General features: G+C 44.1%; 1 protein-coding gene across 1 annotated transcript in view; it reads right to left on the reverse strand.

The window, feature by feature from the left end:
* The window catches only part of SENP5 (SUMO1/sentrin specific peptidase 5), a 138,054-nt gene that overhangs the window by 30,846 nt on the left and 86,651 nt on the right, over window positions 1-20,557 (reverse strand). The window contains exon 4 of the mRNA XM_040705719.2: window positions 12,217-12,416. The gene's annotated coding sequence lies outside the window, so the exon portion shown is untranslated. The remainder of the gene's footprint in view (window positions 1-12,216; window positions 12,417-20,557) is intronic.

A 20,557-nucleotide genomic window follows, 5' to 3' on the forward strand; every position in this document is an offset into this window, starting at 1 on the left:
GCAATTTGTGTCGACAATGGCTACCACCTGGCTTGGCCCTACCAAAGTTAAGTTACTCTGAAATAATAAAGCATAATTCAGAACAGAATTTGGCCTGAAGATCTCCATGTCCCAAAGAGCCCCAAAAACCTTCTCCTTGGCTCTGCTCATTCCTTTTGAGGAAGAACCCAGCGGAAGGAAGGCAGCCAGTGTGACTGCCAGTTTTGCAGAATCCATGAAACTCTTGGGAGTCATGACCCCAGTTCTCTCGCTCTTGGATTTCTAACAGAGGACTCTATTGAAAATGATCCTCCCCAGGGCCCCAGGATGTTCACCGTTAACCTTACTGAGTCATGAAAGAATATCCAGCCCGTAATACAACAAATACAGCAAACTTCCATATGCTACAGCACAGCAATCTCTATTACTGAAGTTACTGAAACATTTTAAGGTATCGGCCAAGACCTTGTTCAGCAAAACTTAAACCCCAGAAACTGAACAAAACTTTAGCACTTGCTTAAGTTTAAGCACAAGTTGAAATGCATGTCTGAATGGCCTTAGGAATTATGCAAATGCTTAGATGAATCCAGCACCAAATATGAATTACTTCAGAAGATAGAGAAGCAAGTAGTGCAATTTAATCATTTTTATCTCCTTACCAAGAATGCACAAGTTCTTAGAGCTAATATTACAGCATCTTCTTCTGTTGCCAGAAGCCAAATGACCTATTCTTTAACAGTCAAGCTCTCCTCATTTTCAAACTGCAGATTAGTCCATTTACGCTGAAGAGCGGCAGAGAATGACAATTTCATAATACACAGATTGAGTGCAGTTCCACTCACATGTTACATTACCTTGCCCTTATTTCCACTGTACTTTCACTTGCAATTGACTGTCATGGTAATAAGGTGATGCTGCTTCTAATCTCAAATTGTATACTTCCTGGGATGCTGGCAATTCATTACATACTGCCATAAAGTGGCTAGCTGGATCTGACCTTGAATCTCACTGCACAAAAAAATCAACCCACGGTGATATTCATATTAACAGCCTCCATTAAAGTCACACTGTGAACTGGGCACTTCCATAAAATGCTGAATAAAAGGAACCTTCAGCAGTATCACTGAAAAGGGCAGCCAGCACCTCCCAGCAGACTGTCAGGACTGTCCACAAGTGATCCCATAGGCACGAAGGCTGATTGTGAAAAAGCTCTGCACATGACTGGTCCTTACTTCTGCGAATACTCTCACAGGCTTCAGCACTTTCAGGGTCAGGTCCCACAGCTGTACCGCTGACAGACAGTGCAGCTAGTGCCAAACACGCTGATTCCAGTGCGCCCCCCTTGCAAAATATCAGTGAAGCTGTAATATAATCTCTGAGACTGTCATTTTAGGAAATGAATGCTTTACAGCAGGAGATCGTGATCCCTCAAAAACCGAAGGAAGTCCTTAATTCGCTGTGATCCAAGGAGAAGTGCACAGGAGTAAGTGGAAAGGAATTAATAAATTGTGCCACCAAAGAGGCTTGTTGCTAATTACAGTACAATCACCACAGCGAGAAATACAAAAGAGCTAGCTGGGAGAACATGCCAACTTAGCCTGCCCAACTCCAGGGACTGCTTGCTAACAAAATGCAGGGTATTCTACTTCTAGGTCACTGATTTCAATCTGGCATCAAAGGAGAAAATGACTGAAAGTCAATGCCAGCTGACAGTGGTGTGAAAGCAGTAGGGTTGATCTCGGCCCACTTCCTAGCAGACTGGAAAACACAACCCAACTATTTGTGATTAATGAAGTCATAAAGCTAAAGATTCAGGCTGCGATTCAATGATACAGCAAATCCAGCTGCAGGGCTCTTAGGACAAGCTGATGCAATGCACACAGTTCTGCTGATTCCAGCTTCTCTAAAACCTTTTGACAAGTGAACTGTGCACAAACAGGTGCTACTGCAGATCAGATACTGTCAGGCCTCTGACAGCTGGAAGAAAACTCCAGGTTGCATACGCCAACCAATTCAATATAGCTATGTGCCCATAGTTCACTCACATCTGAACTGTCTGGTATCAAAGGTCACCAAACCTCAGCCTCCAAGCTCCATCCTTCAGTGACAGCAGGTGCAAGCTGTGCTGGAACAGGCACATCAGAACTGCGTGGGTTTATTGCTGCTGGTCATTCTCTGGACTGGAGACAAAGAGATACTGTGTACACCTCCGTCTGCCCTGGGAAAGGGTGGAGGATGCCAGATGTTTAGCAAGGCACTCAGGACACATAAAGCCACACAGGCATTAAATGGCATAAATAGCGAGGCATTAAATGGCACCATCCATGCTGGCTGGCACCACATCCCTGCTCATCAGCACTCCATTCATTTAAATACTTTAAAGAGAGCAGGGAAACGGGAGATTAGAGAGATGTGCTGCTGCCTTTGATAAGCCTGAAAATAGGAGCAATGTTTGTGTTAATCCTGTAGCAGTAATAGAGAAATGAGGCGATTAACTGCAGTTGCAGGAGCAGCCTCGTGCAATCTGTTTTCCCACTGAATTCCTCCATGGAAAGATGGGTCACAGGGCACACCTGCAGAATGCAGCCAGGCGTTGGGATCTGCACTGTACCCATGGCCTGTGCTCCAACAGATGGTTGGCCAAAGGATTTTGTGTCCTTTTGTTTTATTTTGTTTTGTGTTGTGTGTTCTTTGTTTTGGTTTGGGTTTTTTTTTTGCTGAACACACAGGAGCAGAGCAAGCCCTCTTGCCAACAGTGTAGTGAATGCAGAGCATTCAGCAACAAAGGGGTGACCTTGATTACTGTCTAATGAGTAGAAACCAGTTGCTTTTCAGCACATAATGAGGCAGAAAAGTTCTGCTATGGTCTGCCAGGTTTCTTGATGCTGCCCTGAGGAAGGCTGTCAAAGATGCTGTCTGCACAGTCTGCTTCAGGCATCAGCTGATCCTTGGTCCTTCCACACACAATGGTAATGCTACAGTGCAAGATGACTCTTAGAGAAGTCTATGTATTTCTCTTTACATAACATGCTGCCCTTTAATTGGTAGCACAAGTGTTAGAGCAGCACCACCTGATTTGTACTCTGAGTTAGAATATGTCAATAGCTTTGCTTCAGATTCTTTCTTTTCTTTCTTTCTTGCGTTCAAAATGACGGTTATATTCTGCAAGCGGAATTTGGCCCTCACTGCTGAAAGCAATGGAGAAGGAATGGGCAGCCCTGTAAATACGAAAGGAAAAAATTCTGGATCCAGTGATATCAGTAGAAAATATCAGCTCAGTAAGTTTTCCCCTTTTAGAATGCTACATCTTTGGGAAAGAAGCCAAGAGGCTGAACTGACTGGTGTGAAGTCTCCTAAGATCAGCTGCAGTTTGGAAAGGCAATATTATCATAGAGGTTCTACTGAGAATGGAGAAAAGTTAACGTGGGCCTTGAATGTATCCATCAGGCCTTGGGACAAGGCTTGGTAGTACTGGCATCACTTGCTGGTAACTGCAAATGCTGAATTAAATCAGTTTGATAATGGAGAGGGAAGACTTGGTACCTCTTCACTACATAACAATAAACAGTACTAGCAAGAAGGCTGAAGTCCCTCCAACGTCCTTATCTGTGTCAGTAGCACACAGCTGTGTTCCACTGAAACTGCAGAGAAAACAGCCCCATTCAGGGCACAGCATGCGTTAGCAGGGAGAGCAAGGGAACAGAAATCATGAACTGAGGGTAGCAGTGCAGAAACAGAATGAAAGAAGGAGCTTCTACATTAATAAAAAATCCTGGGCACTTGCAGTGCCAAAATGTTTTTGGAGGTTAGGAGAGGTGGAATTTGTGTTTGAAAGGGAGAAAATTCAGTGTTAAAAAGGAGAATGGGAGTCACAGATACAGAAGCCAAACATACAGAGCCTGCCTGCAGTGGAGAGGGGTGTTGCAAACAGGAAGAAAGATCTTGTGCTCTCTGGAGCCCAGAAAGCTGCAGCCTGCACTTCCATTAGGTGCTCTGCGTTCAGTCTGAGCTCCCTTTCTCCCATTTCAGATTTTACCTGGAGAGGAAAAATGTTCTGTTTTTAGCATTTAAAGAAAAAAAAAAAAAAAAACTTTTAATTTTAAAAACAAGAAACTTTTTGATAGCTGCATAATCAGTTAGATCTTGCCCGTGGTGTTTTGTCCATGTGCTAGGTTTCTTTAGGGATCCATTCACATCTGCATAATCATCTATTTTAATTATATGATGCCATAGGGTATGCAATACTGTATGGACAAGTGAAAAGGCAGGGAGGTAAAGGTGAGACAGAAAACAAAGCTGCCATGTTTCCCTCAGCAGAACTGAGACTGTCACATGCAGTCCCATGTCTCACGCATGGGATGAGAGAGGGACATCTGCACGAATATCACCCTCATAAGTTCCTTCAGTCCTTGTGAGACAGATTCTCTCTCTTCTGTTTCAGGTCTCAAACCCAGTATCTTTACCAGTCTCTTCCCAACCCCATCCCTGCTTCGAAGCTGGTCTGCAATCAGGCAGATCCCAGTTGTTTGGAGGTGACATACAGAACCATGTTCACTCATTCATATCAATCACAGAGGAATCCAGAAGGAAGCTGGGGAGAGATCAGGGGAATTTGGCCTGTCTGCAGTCAGATCTCTGAGCAGCACATGCTGTTTATCATGCTTAGCCAGAGCCATGACTACATCTCTTCCTGACAGATGCATCCTTTCTTTTCTCTTGCTTTTCACTGTCAGCAACCGTTACTCTCCCAGCATCTCTCCAGAGACAAACACAGAGAGCAGCATGGGCGGCGGCAGCATACATACATTAACAATTTTCCAGTCAGCTTACTTAAATATGCTGGCTCCCGTAAGCTTATGCACATTGTTTAATGATGTTTTTTTAGGTCTCTTTCTGGAGGTGAATCCTAGCAAATGGCAACGTGAATGGAGCTGTGGGATCCAGTGTTGAAGCTGTCCCACTTGAGGGAAGAGAAGGATCTACCTAAAAGCAGAGCAAGGCACAGGGAGAAGTTTGCAACAATGAAAATAACTCCAGCAGAAAGACAGTGAGACGACAAAGCTAAAACAGCTGCCAAAAAGCTAATCTTTCCAAGGTTTGGTTGTGTCAGCACAGCACATCCTAGTATTATAAGTCAGTTCCATGATATCTGGATTTGTAACTTTGGATGTTATGTTACAGCCCGAGACAGGCTTGGGTGAAAAGGAGTTTCCAAGGCTGGAGCTGCAAGGGCTCACACTCAGGAGCAGGCTGAGACCATCCAGGTTTTGACTCCTCAGTACACGTGAACTTTGCTGTAAATCTAAGACAAAAGAGGCACGGGGCAGAACTAAGTAGCTTGAAAAAAATACGTTGTGGGTAGCTTAAATCTTTGTAAAGAATGATTTAATGCTGTCAATGTGAAAAGATGATCCCGCAAAAGGGTAAAATATATTAAATTGTGCAAACAGCGCTAACTTGCTTCATAAATAAAATACTCTCTGCAATTACCAACAGACAGGATATGGATAAGCGGTTTTCAAGAGGAAAGCCCCTCTATCTCATTAAGCAGTTGCTTCACTCCTGCTTTTTTTCCACGTTCAACTCTTCACCTTTAATCTGCAATACCCAGCTATGCAGCACACACCAAGAATGCAAAGCTGACAAGCACAGGAGGGCCTCCCTTATCAGCTCAGGATAAAAGCAAGAGATCGAAAGGATGGATTGTCTGCAGTCTTTCACTGCAGACTGGTAGATACCTTATGCCCATCACAGACATATTTGAAGGCCTGAAGGTTCATTTATGTTTTAAGATTTGGAGGAATACTGGTAGGAAAACAATGGGTGAACTTCCACATGGGAAAGAGAGAAGTGCCACAGTGTTCGTAGCACCATGCTGTTGCTGCCATGGGCAGGGGCTGGGGATGCAGCTGCTTCTCACTGTGGGCTGAGCACATGCAGTGCAGGCAGACACAAGCCAGCCAGCCCCCACGCCCCACAGGGATGCCAGGAAAGGATATCTGTAGGAAGGTGTGAAGTCGGCAGTAATAAACCAGCAGGGGAAGTTTCCTGCTAATCTCAGTGGCTGCATTAGAGCCTGTAGAAAGAGGATTTTAGTTTTTCCTGAGGACAGCAGGTAATTCCCAAAGACTGCTAAACCACTGCAGCAGGTTTATGCCTGCAAGAGAAGCACAGGGACTCCCAGGCCCACTCTGTTCCCTGCTGTCTGAATAAAGCTCACGACTATAGCAAAGACAGCATGGTCAGAGCCTTCCTTATCCTCTCCTCCCTGCTGTGATCACAGGGAGCTCCCGCTCCACCCCTCTGATGTGTTGGCAGCCTCTGTAATTTGGAGAAGCTGTGATTTATAGCTTGGACAGAGCCTGCATTTAGGGACTACAAAGGTAGGGCTGGCCTGACCAGTGGGGCTGTGTCATTGCTGGCCCTCTGTATTGATCAAATGAGTGATGGAAGCAAAGAATTCAATTGCATTTGGCGCCTGTAAGGATGTACGAAGGGGCAGGGGTGGGAGGAGGCAGGGATTTAATTACCCCTCACACCCAGCACACCAAGAGAAATGTGGTGATGACACTCAGTACCCTGGTGGGGAGAATCCCTGTCAGCCACCTCCCTCCGCACCTCCTCTCCCAGTGAAAAAGGAAACAGAAACAAGAAAGAGGAAATCTTCGGAATGCTTTGTCTTGCTTTAGTCACATACCACATCCTTCTCCTCGCCTGGTCTCTAGGGGAGTGTTACAGCCACAGGAACTGAGGAATGAAGGGAAGTTTACAGCTGCCTAAATCTAAGAGAGAAAAGTGTTTGTGGCATGCAGCATGTTGCAGCTCCTGCTATAAATTCACGGGCAGATTTCCAACAGTAACAGAGAACTGAATCCAAACATACTACTCAATGAAAGGCTGGAACACCCTTTAATCAGACTCCTAATTGGTCTTTCCCTCTTTTTCAGCATTTGTCATATAAGAAAACCTACAGCAGTTCCCAAATGAGCTTTTCAAAGCAACGTTTAGGACATAATCAGGTCTCTTTGAAAAGGGACAGTTTTAAATTCAGTCATAAACATTTGATACTATTGTCTGCCAAATTTAGCAAATGGTTTTCGTGGGGACCCACATTTATCAAATTGCCACCTTCAAGACAAATACTTAGAGGGATGCCTAGACCTTATTCTGCTAATGAGGGCATGCCCCTCCTTTCCAAAACAGTATTTCTTAAAACAGTGGTCCAATTTTTGCATTACAGCCACGACTGCCTTGTACTGACTGAGCAGCTGTCACTTAGATTCCTCCTATCAACTCTGAATTCCCTTTCATGTAGGGTCTGTGTTATGTGATGGCAGCTGAGAGCAGTGACCTATGACTATGCTTGACTTCTTATCTCATGACATGTGGACTAACTTACAAATGCAGGTAATTAGTTAAAGATGTTTCATGACAAATTAGACTAATGGAATTGTAATGGTTAAATTAACGTCTTGGGGTCAGTTTTAAGGTCCCTTGTTAGGGGCGATAGTTCAAAATGCAAGCTGTCAGACTCTGGGAAGTATCCTGTTTATTTTAATAAAGTGCTTCTTTTGTATGTGAAAAGCCAAGAACGTAACTGCTGCGATAGGGCCTGATCCAAGGGAAACAATCTGGCTGGCAGTTTCTGGATAAGGTGGTCTCCCCAGTCCTGCCCCCAAATTTTCCCCTGTAGGCAAGAGACACGGCAGAGCAGAGCAGCAAGTATGAAGAAGGATCAAAGCACACAGCTTTGCACTGCTCTGAACACTGATCTCTCACCCTCCCCTCGCACCTTTCAACTGAAAATCTCATCTGACATCTTTCTTCAGGGAGGAAGTTAATTTTGCAAAATCAAACAGTTCAACATAAATTAAACAGATAAATCATGTCCTGTTACCCGCATCCTTCCTCCAGGAGGAGCCTGCGAGGCTCTCCCCGTAGGCTCTGCTAACAATAGAGCCGCTTGTTAACGCTCGCACAATGCTAAGGACAAATGGGAAAGGAAGAGACGACAAAATGGAAAACATCACTCTGCAATTTTATCAATCCCTGGTGTGCCCATGTCTTGAGTGCTGCATGCAATGCTGGTCACGCCATCTCGGAGAGGTGAGTAGAGTTATAAGAGGCAGCAAGAATGTCAGAGGTACCAAATGACTTCTGTAACTGAAGAGATGTCATCGGCAAGGATTCAAACATTTATCAAACAGACAGCTAAACTTGGGTGTAACTGAGATATTTAACAAGGAAGAGAATGGAGAAAGGAAACAGAATGATTACTCTTTGATCTTTGTAACAGTCAACTAAATTATCAGAGAGAGTGCCTAAAAAAGGGAAGGCTTTTTACCCAATGGGTAGTTGAATGTGGAGGTCACTGATGTGCAAGTGGACAAAGTCCAAAGGAACAGATGGGTTCAAAAATTTAGATTAATTCATGGGAATCCACTGACAGCCATTAAATACAGCAGTCCAGATGCAGTCTGGAGCTCAGGAATTGCCTCCATGCAGAGCATCAGAAGGTGGAAATATACACCAGAACAAGAATTCCTGTCTTTGTGTTCTCTTTTATGCTCTTTTCTTATCCTCCCAGCGTGGCACTCATCGGCAGGACTTCGTTCTGACTCAACAGCATCACTATCATCACCTGATCTTGAGTCTCTCTTCATTGCAAACAGAAAACTAATTAGTCACTGATAAGGCTAAGTCCACTTCCCCTCAATGGCAGCCCTGACCTCTGATGGCCATCTAAGGGAACATTCTCCCACCCCAGGTTCCAGTGGTGGTGGGGAGCATTGGGTTCATCCACGTACATACATGTGCACACACATGTGACTGGGATACGATGAAGTCCCTAATCACACAGCTTCCATTTTTGACTCAAAGCACACTTTGATCTTTCTTTTTCCAACATAAACACAAGCAGAGTACACAGTTAGACAGACAATTCCTGCTGAAACAAGCTGCTCTACTCCCTGCCTGGGCAGAGAACAAGACAGCAAATGACAAAAGACAGCTGTTAGCTATGCTGCTGAAACCACCGCCTTTGGATGTTGTGGAAAAAAGCACAGTGCAAGGACCTCTACCGAGCAGAGCAACATGGGTTTCTGTGTTCAGGTGTCATTCCAGAGTCAGCCCAAGCAGCTCTGGCAGGCACAGCGCCTTCCCCTGCTGCTGCCTCTTGAAGCTGGGATCAGTCTGCTTTATTTGGGTACCTCACAGGACTGCAGCGTGTACCCCTCTGCATTTCAAAACTTCCACAGGCCGAGGGAAGAGCTGATAATGGGGTCCCATGGGCAGTGTGCATTACCAACCCAGGGTACAGATGAAACAGATCTACTCCAGTTCCACTTGGGAGTGCTGGGCTGGAGCTCATGCTATGGCAGGTCCTACAGTCAGATCTGGAGCTCCCAGAATATCAGCCAAAATGCTGTTTTCTCTGCCAGCCCTGACATCCCCTGTCAGTACCCAGCAGGGACTGGAGATGTTCCCTTCACCTCCTCCCATCATATGCATATGCAGAGTAACAAGGCGCTCCTCCGTGCTTAAAAGGAACATGAAATTAACATACTAACATCAAAGGAAAATAATTATACTATAATCCAGTTATTTTGCTTTCTCAGGACAAAAACCATAGTAATGGGAAATTCAGGTAGTTGCTATGGGTATAGGACAGCATTTGTCAGATAACAGGAGGAATAAGCTGAGACAAACAAATGTCCACTCGGTGTTTTGACTTTCTGTGTCTTTCATTTCCCTAATTCCTGGCACTTGTCATTCATTTTCTTTTCATATATGGGTGAGGATGACATGACAGATGAAAATGCAGCGATTTCCCTTCACAGTCAAAACGGGGATTTAAAATCTCATTAATAGAACATTCCGAATTCATTACATTGCAATACTGGTAAATATGCACGCACACTATCTTTTTATATCATTTCATGTACATGAAATAGTAACAAGTAGTAAACATAAGAATATAAAATGAGAACCCGGTGTCATTACTACAGTACAGGTTTTGTTCTTTATGGGAGCTTTCAGCGCTAATAGCTGCAGGGCCATTACACACAAAGCACTCGGAGTTTTGAGAGGACTAATTAAGTTCTGCTGGTTTCTGTTACAGAGAGGGGACTATTTGGACCTTGAGCTTAAGACAGAAATAAGGAATAATGATTTACCTTTAACATAAGAAAGAGCAAATACTTCCCATTAGTGGGATAGCAACAGCATTTATGCGTTATTTTGGAATTTCTGTAGGTAAGGAAGATATTTCAGCCTCAAGTACCCTCATAAGATGCTTATTTGAGCTGCATTTTGCAGCATGATTGTAAAGTTAATGCTTGACCATTTTTTTGTCTCAGTATTACTGTACAGAAGTGATAAAAGTATGGACCTATCAAATTAAGTATGATGTAATACGCATAACCAATAGATCTAACATAAAAAGAGGACATTATTACCTAACACCTATCCTTAGTATTGCTTTGTGAGAAACAGAACACAAGGCTATTAGAGTGTTTGTCTTTTTTAGAATACTTATTTAATACAAGTACTAAATGATAATAAACTCCTATTTTGTTTGCTTCCACTGCTCACATCTACAGATATTTCCTAAAATAACTTTGACGTTTCCATGTAAAGCAAACCTAGTGGAAACCATGGAATCACAGAACCGCTGCTTGGAGGAGCCACTCTGGAGAATCCAGAGATTCCCAGCCCTCCCCTTCAGAGCAGAACTACTGCCAGCACCACGTTGGGCCAACCATGGCTTGGCACAGCCGCATCTTTAAAATGTCCACGGATGGAGATTTCAGAGGCTCTTTGGGTGTTCCAGTGCTACACCACTCTCATCACGAAGAAAACAGGAAAAACAGTTTACTGAGAGTTGTACTATCTCCTGAAGACTAATTAAGTTCAACCAAAGTTTAGTCTGATGAAAGAGACCCATCTTAACAGCCGTGTCTCATTGTTAGCTCTCACAGATACAGCAAAACCCAATTACAGAACAGTTTTTAACTGTCCTACTGCTATTTTGTCTCCAAATACCCAGTAATGTGGAATGCTTCAATCTCTCACCAGTGAATACATCCTCACAATCACCCTCTGATGGTTATTTATGATGGAAGGAGAACTGAGGTGAACAGAAACTGCGTATTCAGTTACACAGGACATCCAAAACAAAGCCAGGAACTGAATGCAGATTTCCTATACACTGCTTAACTGTATAACCATGAGATCACTTTGTTGTTACTTAGTCTTCCATTTCCACAACCTACCACAAATGTAAGTTTGGATGGAACAGCCCTCTGTGGGCAGCACCAGTGATGAAAGCAAAACTAAAAGGAAGTACAGAGGTAACAGATTTGCCAGGATCTGAAATTTAGTCTCCCTCTACAACCTGAGAAAGAGATGTGCTTGATAGGCACTACAAGTATGGAGCTCACCTGGATCTCAATCTGCCACTATTTTGCACAATCTTCATTGCAATGAATCCCATACTTCCTCCTAGAGAATATAAAATGGGCTCTACTCACACACTGACTTCAGATTTCTGTAACATTTCAAAGATCCCATTGGAGCCTTCAGGAAGGGTTTGATCTTTAAGAGAACATCTAAATGACAGGCAGGTGATGGGCATGAAAATGCAGCAGTGGGGGTGGGTGCAGGATTCAGTGCAAATATTTACACTCCTCAAGTGAACCAGCTGAAACATCATTCATGTCCTTACCTGAAGAGCAAAAGAACAGTGCTCATTTGTTATTATTTCATTTCCTATCATTGTTTTACTGCAGTGTCAGCTCATGTAGAAGCAGGAGGTGGTTTCATGGATCCGGGATTTAGTCCTGAGTGGGACCACTCAAGCCCCTGCGGTGGTACTATTCTGTACCTACAAACCTTCTTTGTGTTCATCTTGAGAGAGATAGCAGGCAGATACTGGATCCCATTACTATCTCTAAGCACACAAGTCCCCTGTTAGTCAAGATCACACAGTGCCCCTTTTGCTGCAGCAATGTAAACATTTACCAAGAGAAGACAGAGAAATATGATCTGACACACGAAGATTAAGCTGTATGGGTTTTTCACAGGAAGCCAAGTTCTTTAGCTGTCAGATAGAAGCCACAGAGTGATGCCTATTGTTTCTTAAAGAGTAATTACTTCTGATTGCTTCCGAGTACACTAATTTGTCTTAATACAGAATGACAGCGTAACCCACGGTAGTGGATAACTGCATTACTTTACCTGTGTACAAGTTTTCTGGGGCTGGCAACTGCATCCACACCGGGAGGAGCAGCACGTCCTTGTGCCGGGACATCGGCCCTCCACGTGGCAGCTCATCCATGTAGGAACTCAGTAACTCATGGCCAGTCGGGCACAGGGCTGCGTGCACGGGCAGCACCAGCAATTCTGACAGACACAGCACAGGAGTCCTCAGCCACTTCCTAGGAAGGGAACAGATAAAGAGCATTAGGACTGTGATTGCCAATTTTCTAATCTGCTCTGACACTCTTATATTTTTATATGCATTTTAAATACACTATCACTATTTGAATCCCTTTGTGCAGGTATGAAAAGCATTTTGCTAATTTGATTGAAAGATATAATTTGCAGTACTGCAAGGGAGGCAGGGACAGAAAGGAAAAACTTGCAATTTCACAGAACGGTTGGAAATGTCAGAACACAGCCCAGGCACCAATCTGAGCCCTAGTGATTTGCTACATCACAACTTCACATGTGTGCTGCCGAGCAAGAGGAACCTCTGCATTAATCAAAGGACCCTGCTTTGTCAATCCTTTGCATTCTGTGCTGCAGTGAAGAAAGGAAGATGTAGAAATCCAGCAAACTGAAAGCTGAAAGAAGCATTCAGGTTAGGCCACTCAGGGTGTTTTGTTGGTTTGTTTTGTTTAACTTTTTGTTCCTATTTTCTTTTATTTCTTTCACTTAAAACTTCTGCTTTCCATTTTCTGAAACCTCACAGCAGAAAGCAGCTTCAATTGAAGTGAAAATATGAAGATTTCTGTTTCAAAAATGTCAAAACATCCCGTCATGTGCATTCCGAAAAAGGAGCTGTGTGCTTTGGCTGAATTAGGAGAGTGGTGGAAAAGAATCCCACTTTATGAATCATTTCAATTCTGACAGACGAGGACTTTTCCTAATTTTCCATCTGTCAGTGTGCCCGAGTCACACATCACAGTCAGTACAGGTACCAACCAAGCAGAAAGTCAGCTTGCTGCACTCCCGGAGCGCCCGAAGCACAGGAAGCAGAGAGCAAAGTGCTGTGAACTTTGCAGAGAACTTCCTGAGAACATCAGCTCCACGTGGGCAGACGCTTTGAGCGTCATCAAACCAAATTCTAATTGCAGTCAATAGGAGCGCCTGTCCCACGTATGGCATCCATGGTACAATGTGCCAAAAGCAAACAGCGTTGCAGAGTGACTTCAGTTATTTACCCTGAAAATATTGCTAGAAAAGCAAAGAACGTTGGCTGAAAGCCACTTGAAATCATAAAAGGACTCATGTATAACTTTTAGGAAGACTCCATTGATCTAATTCTACCTAACACAAGAACCTGAGGTTCAGTTTTTCACTGTGCTTTACAGAGTTTGCTGAATTTAAAAACAATAAAAATAAAAACCCAAATGTGCCCATTTCTTAAAATAACCCATTGAAAATAAAATGGTAGAAAAGTATTAAAAATAAATGCGTATTTCTTCTGGAAAGCAGTATTTCCAAATTTGAATTATGCACTGCAAAATAAAGGAACATAATAAATGTCTCTCTTCATTTGTGTGGGCTTTGTGATAAAAAGAACTGATAAACAGACCAAGATAGAGAAACAAGTGTATGCCAGGGTTTGGAAGTTTTGTTTTGTGTTACAGAAGTAATAACGTAATAAATCAGTATTAATATAAACACATGTACTCCTCTTCTCCAGTGGAGTTAATTGCTTTGTGCTATCAATAAGAATGTAACGTTACAGATGGCATTTGCTTTTTTTAAATCAACCCTGGAGTCATTCTATTGATTTCAGCTGAGTTCCAGGAGATGGCTTAGGCCCACTGTGTCCATTTAAATACATAACTCTGGAAAGCACCTTTCAATAAGATCTGTGACACCGGTCACCATTATTCAGTGTTTCCAAATACATTCTTACCATAAAAGTTATTTACCGGCTTCTTACATTGCAGTTTATCACAACCTTCATTACTCCCTGTAGGAGTCACACTAAATCACGCAGCTGACAGCCCAAGCGATCCAGCTCCCTGACTACTGGTGCTTCTGAAACAATCAAGGCCCAAACCGCCTGCTATAAAGCTTCCATTTAATCAGTGCTGACATGCACCTTAGATTGCACTTCGGGAGGTGCCAGGAGCACCTCGGGGCACAGTGGCTTATCGCCTAGAGGACAGACTGTTGGTGGGTCACAGCGATGAACACAGATGTCCACGAGGTTAGCAGAGGGAAATGCTTTCCCTGCCGAATCTTCTTGCTCCTTGACAGTTGTGATCCCAGTACCCCTGGGGTGAGCGATGGGAGGTAAGGGATTACCTGCTTTTGCCACAACTGAGCAACAAGAGCAAAAACCTCCTTGCAGGGCCATCCAGAGACATGCAGGACCAGCTACCGCATCTGAGCCCACGTCTGTTCCTTGGACTGTCTGTCCTCATCAGAGGATAGAAATCATACTTCTAAGAAAAGCAGTGTCAGCAGAAACTAGTTTTCATCCAGACATAGTTTACGCAGTACAAGAAACCAGTTTGAAGTATATTGGCGAAAGATTACTGTTCTCCTGCCAATATAAGCCGTGTCTCCACCAGGGAGCTCTGACCCACTGCACCATCAGTCGAGAAGCCCTGTGGACAGACTGACACATATACAGAGAAACTCCCCCGGCTCCAGTGGCGCTAGCGTGGATTTATCCTGATAAAAGTGTGAAATAGATACTGGCCCTCTGTTCCTTCTTTGGCACTTGAGCAGAATTCTGAAGAACCACAAGAGTCAGTGCTATTGTGAGCCATAAAAAACAGACAGAAAATATAAACACATCTGTCCCTACGTTCCATGAAAATTAACAATGATAAATTAAAGACAAAAAATGCTAAAATTTCAAGTTAAAGAAAAAACAAAACAGAAAACAACCTCCTTTTTGAAAGGCTCTTGATAAAAAAGGGAAGATTTCCTACCAAAGACAAAACTTTAAGTAAAATGATTTTGTCAAGAATCCAATTTTCCACTGAAAAGCATGATAGACCATCCCTGAATAATGACAGTTGCCACGGCCAGTGTGCTACAGATGCAGTGAAGCAGGAAAATAGCGTGTTCGCTAAGAGAACAAAAAGAACAGCAGCATTACCCGGGACACCATGCTAATATCAGGTTTTGATCTCGCTACGGCAGTGTTTCCTGCTAGAGAGCTACAGCTGACACGGCGCACTGCGGGCTGCTTTTCAACACCTTCACACTTGCTGCTCTCACTCAGAAAACTGTCGAGAGGGAAACCACCACATGCTGCAGCAGGATGAATTTTAATTCCAGTTTTATGAATTTGCATCAGAAAACAGGGAAGGAGTGATGGAAAGAGGCTTATCTGTTTGAGGAGGCATCGTCAGGAGAAGATAAGACGGAGCAGGAGAAGTCATTTCTTCCAGCTCTTGTGCAGAGGACTGCTGTTTGCAGCACAAAAAATTATCAAAACCAAACACATAAATCAAGATAGACCAATCTCTGGGAAATAGAAACAGACTTGCAGCAGCACACACAAGATTTGGAGAAGAAGACGAGGAAGAAGAAAGGAATGCTTTTGCACCGTACACATTCTGACTTAGCTGAGGTAGAAACCAAACGGCTGAAAGAGATTACGGATTCAAAAGTCAGAAGATGAACTGCGAAGAAAACCTGATCAACTTACAGGACTCTGAATGAAGCCCATGGCAGTAAAGAAATAGAAGTGGGAATCATAGGTATACAGTAGGTGTGGGTTTTTTGTTTGTAGCTCCGTATTTTTGTCCTACTGAATAAAAAGCAATCGTATTTCAAATCCCATGCGAAGCCAGTGGAGTGTGTGCAATTATGTATTCTCAAATGCATAAACTGAGAAGTTCTGAGTATCCATGTGTCTGAGTCTGGGGAAATCTCGAGTGTGAATGGAGATCTCACAGCAGAGCTGAGCATGGACCCAGCAGGGCAGGCACTGAATGCCCACCTTGGCTGAGAAGTCGCACCCCTGCCACAGCCACCCAGGAGAGGGCCAGGGAAGGGAAGCTCTGCCAGTGCTCTGTGGGTGTGACAGAAGCATTTGAATGTTTTAACCATGCGAACATTCAAGCAGGCTTGAAATATAACAAAGACTTCCAGGTTATAGACCAGAAAGATTGCCCAAGGATTCAGCAATACACCTGTGAATGAATGCGGCTGCTGCTGGCGTGGTGCCTTCACTCACCAGCTGGACACAAGGGGCACAGATCTCAAGGCAGCTGAGAAGATTTCCTCTCTGATTTGAAGACTTGATCATTTTCAGGTTCTGCCCATTTCCTATGATGCAATTGCTTGCTTTGTTGCTTCCTGCAAAATTTAGATTTACAGTCCTATAACCTGCTTCACCTACTGACAGCGTCATTAAAAAGGTGACTGTCTCTCTGTCTCTTCAGAGTATCTTGGAATCCAGTCCAGCTGTACCTGCTGGTACTTCTCCAGTGACACCAGTGAGCGCTGGGATGAGCTGAAAGGGGAGGAAAGAGATAGATCGCTCGGTGGACCTGCTTCTAAAAAATGCTTTCTAATCAAGGGGCAAAACCTCCGTTTTACAGGTGGAAGATTACAGTTTAAGTTCAAAGCGTTATACAGTGTGGTGTCTAATGTGGGTCTCAGCAGCAAATAGATTCCTAGAGAAAATCTACACACAATAAAGATCTAAATGCTCAGAGGCAGATACTGAGGAGTGGCATGCAGCTGTAATTGCTCCTGAAATCAGTGGAGTTTTACGGATAGAACAGAGGAAGGACTCCTTCCACAAGAGAATGTGCTGACAATAAATCAGCAGCGAGTGTTGCAATTACTGCCCCACGCAGCGTGATGCTTTGCTTGATGCTCCCTCCACAGCACAGAAATTCTATTGATGGTACTTCTCACAGTGGCACTGGAAAAGAAAACAACAAAACAAATTCAGCTGCACAGCAGTTTTGGCACAAGGAAAGATCCAGAGAACTGCCAGTCTGCACTTCAATACAAGATTCTGACCAGGAGGAAAATGAGTCATGCAAAGTCTGGAGCAAGACATGGTATAATGCTTTCATATGGCCCCAGACAGAATTATAATTCCTCCCATCAGCTCTTCCTGCTGACATCAGCTTTCACATTGGTTTGGCCTAATAATTAGAAAAGTTCTTAGAACTTAACCAGAACATCATTGTTCCCATGGAAAACACCCCACTGCTCCTGTGATGGGAAATAGCTTTTTTCCTCTTCTCTTTTGAAAATTTTACTGCTGATCTGGCTAGGCCAGGCTCCAAGTCTAAGCTAGGTTTCTGCACGCTTTTACAGCACTGGGTTCACATGGGCATCTCCCACTGCTTCTGAAATCAGCCAGAGAAAATGAGCCTTTGTAGGGAGCAAGGGGAAATGTGTCAGAAAAACAAGAGTAGCAGGGAAAGACCCCTCGCGCTGCCCTCCCTGCCCCAGCTCCCATCCCTGGCTCCACCCTGCTGGGGAAGGAGCAGCCCTGGGCCCACAGCATCCCAGGTGATGGCAGGCCATGGAGAGCTCCATGAGGATGCAGAGAAGGGCAGGCCCTGTACTTCTGCCTGGTGGTGTGGGCACAGCCGCACCCGAAGCTGCTGTGCTGGAGCTGTGCTTGCCTCAGGTGGTGACAGGATTCGGTTCTGTGCCTTCACGGGTAGGATTTTCATGTCAGAAGCTTGTGTGAGCTTCCAGCAGTAAGTCATGTCAGCGGCTGTCAGTTAACTGTCCCATTTACTTTTGCATGATCTTATACAGATTTGGAGACTGCAGCTCCCAGCTTTAAGATGGTAATAACTCTTTCGCAGCTTAAAATAAAAAACAGTAAACCCAGTGAAGGACACAGTTAAGCAGTAAACCAGCTTAAACTCGGTATGTTTAATTTGCTTTTCTCACCATCCATCATGTCATCTTGGGAGAACCGAAAGCATCTTAAAATAATTTGAAGAGTGAGAATTTTCTGGAAGGCTACTTGCTTTAAAATAGATTTTTAATTCCTGGGCTCCAGCAGTATTACCAAATCACTCACTTTGCACACTGACCTCTGCCACACTGCCAAGGAACTGTTGTTCATTTTCATTTTAAGGGCTCAATTCTGGATCCTTCCAGCCAGAGAAGCAGTATTCTACTTCTCGCTGTTCCCCTGGAAGAGTTACTTAGACCACATTACAGGCTTAGAACACCTAGACAACAGATTTTAGCCCTCTGTATGGACAGAAACTAGTTTGACACATTGTTTGGGGGAATTGTGTGCTTGTTCTGATGAGGGCTGAGAAGGAGGATTCCTTGCTGGGCCACTTAACAGAGCAACAATCCCAGTAGTGAGTCATCGGCATAAACAACATCCTTCAAAGTGAAGTATAGTTTCCCATTGTGAATACAAATTTCCCTTCTCATTTACTTGAGACACAAGAAAGAAAAAAAAGTAATTTGTAAGAAGTGCAGAAGTAGCACGAGTTGCCTGTAACCCAGCACCAAGGAGATCAAATTGCTCTACAATTAACTCTCACGTGAAGATGGCTGTGAATGCACGCAGAAACAGAGGCACGGACAGACCGTGTGCTGGGCTGCAGAGCGCCAGCAGCCAGGAGTGCGAGCCCACAACAGCGGGTGTCACTGAGGTTGAGGGGCTCCTCTGGGATGCTGGGCAGCTGTGGTCTGCAAACACGGGAGTGCTCACTGTCTCCTGTTACCTGTCACGGCCCTGTCACCAGAGCAGCAGGCAGAAAGGACAGACGGCCCCTCTTAAGCTGATCACTTAAGCAGTCCCAATCCCTATCAATCAAAACAAGACAGGTTTACTTAAAATGGCTTAAGTTATAGCTACTCACTAACCCAGAGGATTTGGGCAGAAGCATCTTAAAGGCACTCTTCTGAACATCTCTGCAAACAATCTGAGGATGTGATAACATCTGGCAGGAGACGGTGAGAAACCACTGGGAGGGGTCAGCGAGGGGAGGGAGGACGAGGAGACAACAACCCTTGGGCTTTTCCAGCACAACTGCATCCAGAATCAGGTGTCTGATCACGGCTTATCACAGCAGACGGCCTGAGTCACTTGGGCAAGCAAAGTGTCAGACAGGAAAAGAGCACTTACTGCCCCTAGGTAAGTGCACACCTCTTGTGGACCTCACACCAGGTCCACAATTTTGGAACATTAAGCAGAGAAAGCACAGTTAACTCAGTAATTTTGCAGGGTGGAAAAATACCTGGAGATGATGTCTCTTCGAGTCCCACTTGAAGCTAAACTCAGACAAACCTCTCCTACACCAGAACAAGTATGTTCAAACTAATTTTCACCTGTCCTTAAATGTGTGCATCAGTTTAATTCCCACATAGACAAAGCGTTCGTTACCCTGTAGACACCATGCATTCTGCAGCAAATGGTACTGACTCCCACCATGAAAGCAGCACTGAGAAGCACACCCAGACACAGGTCTAGCTTTGGTTCTCACTGTGCCGTGGAAGAAGTATCGATCTATTGGTGACAACTTAGAAAGCAAAACAAAATAATAACCCATGGAAAGATTTTAGAAACCTTTGCTGTGTCTTCCTAACACTGACGCCCGCCCAGATCAGCTCCGTGGAAACCTTCACAACTGCACAGAATGAGAGCCTTTATCAGGATAGAAAAAAGATTGGAAAAACCTGGAATATGATCTTCAGGCATTGTTTTTAAATAGTGCCATTGGCATAACGTGGCTAATTTCTGAGAATCGCAGTTTTGAAGAGGCCCTTCTCTAGAAAGCACCAAAGACCACTGAGATCACATCAGTGGGGAACACTCAGGAACACAACTCCTACGCACGAAGCAGAGAAGCGCTGTGATTACAAATCTCAAATAGCGCACACAGCACTGAGGTTCACAGTTGGTGGATGCCTTCTGAAAACTCTCGTGTAGGAAAATGAATGATTTGCCATGCTGTAAGAGCAGCCTTTTGCATTATTTGTCATTCCAGAAACGCTGAGACCATACATCATGTGTGCTCATCCAGTGTGAGACGAAGTTCCTCAGACCACACTGAAGTGTGAGACAGCCTTTCATGCTTGTGCAATCAGCTCTTTCATACCTACACTCAGTGAGAAAAATGCAGGCACACGTCTACCTGCATCCAAAACCTGGAAGCACGTCCCTGATGTAAAAGTGTTCACATGCATTATTTTGTTCTTTACTGAGCTGGCGCTGATTTTAGCATACAAGACATACTCTACACTGAAGCCAGTTGATTTCTTGCATTCTGCTACAGAGAAGCTGATGAGAGACTCTTCTACAGGTCTTTATAGGAAGAATTTTTATGAATTTATTGGAAACCTTAAACATGAGCTCAGTATATTGTAAAAGCCCATA

The sequence above is a fragment of the Gallus gallus genome, chromosome 9 (assembly GCF_016699485.2).
Source record: "Gallus gallus isolate bGalGal1 chromosome 9, bGalGal1.mat.broiler.GRCg7b, whole genome shotgun sequence".
NCBI lineage: Eukaryota > Metazoa > Chordata > Aves > Galliformes > Phasianidae > Gallus > Gallus gallus.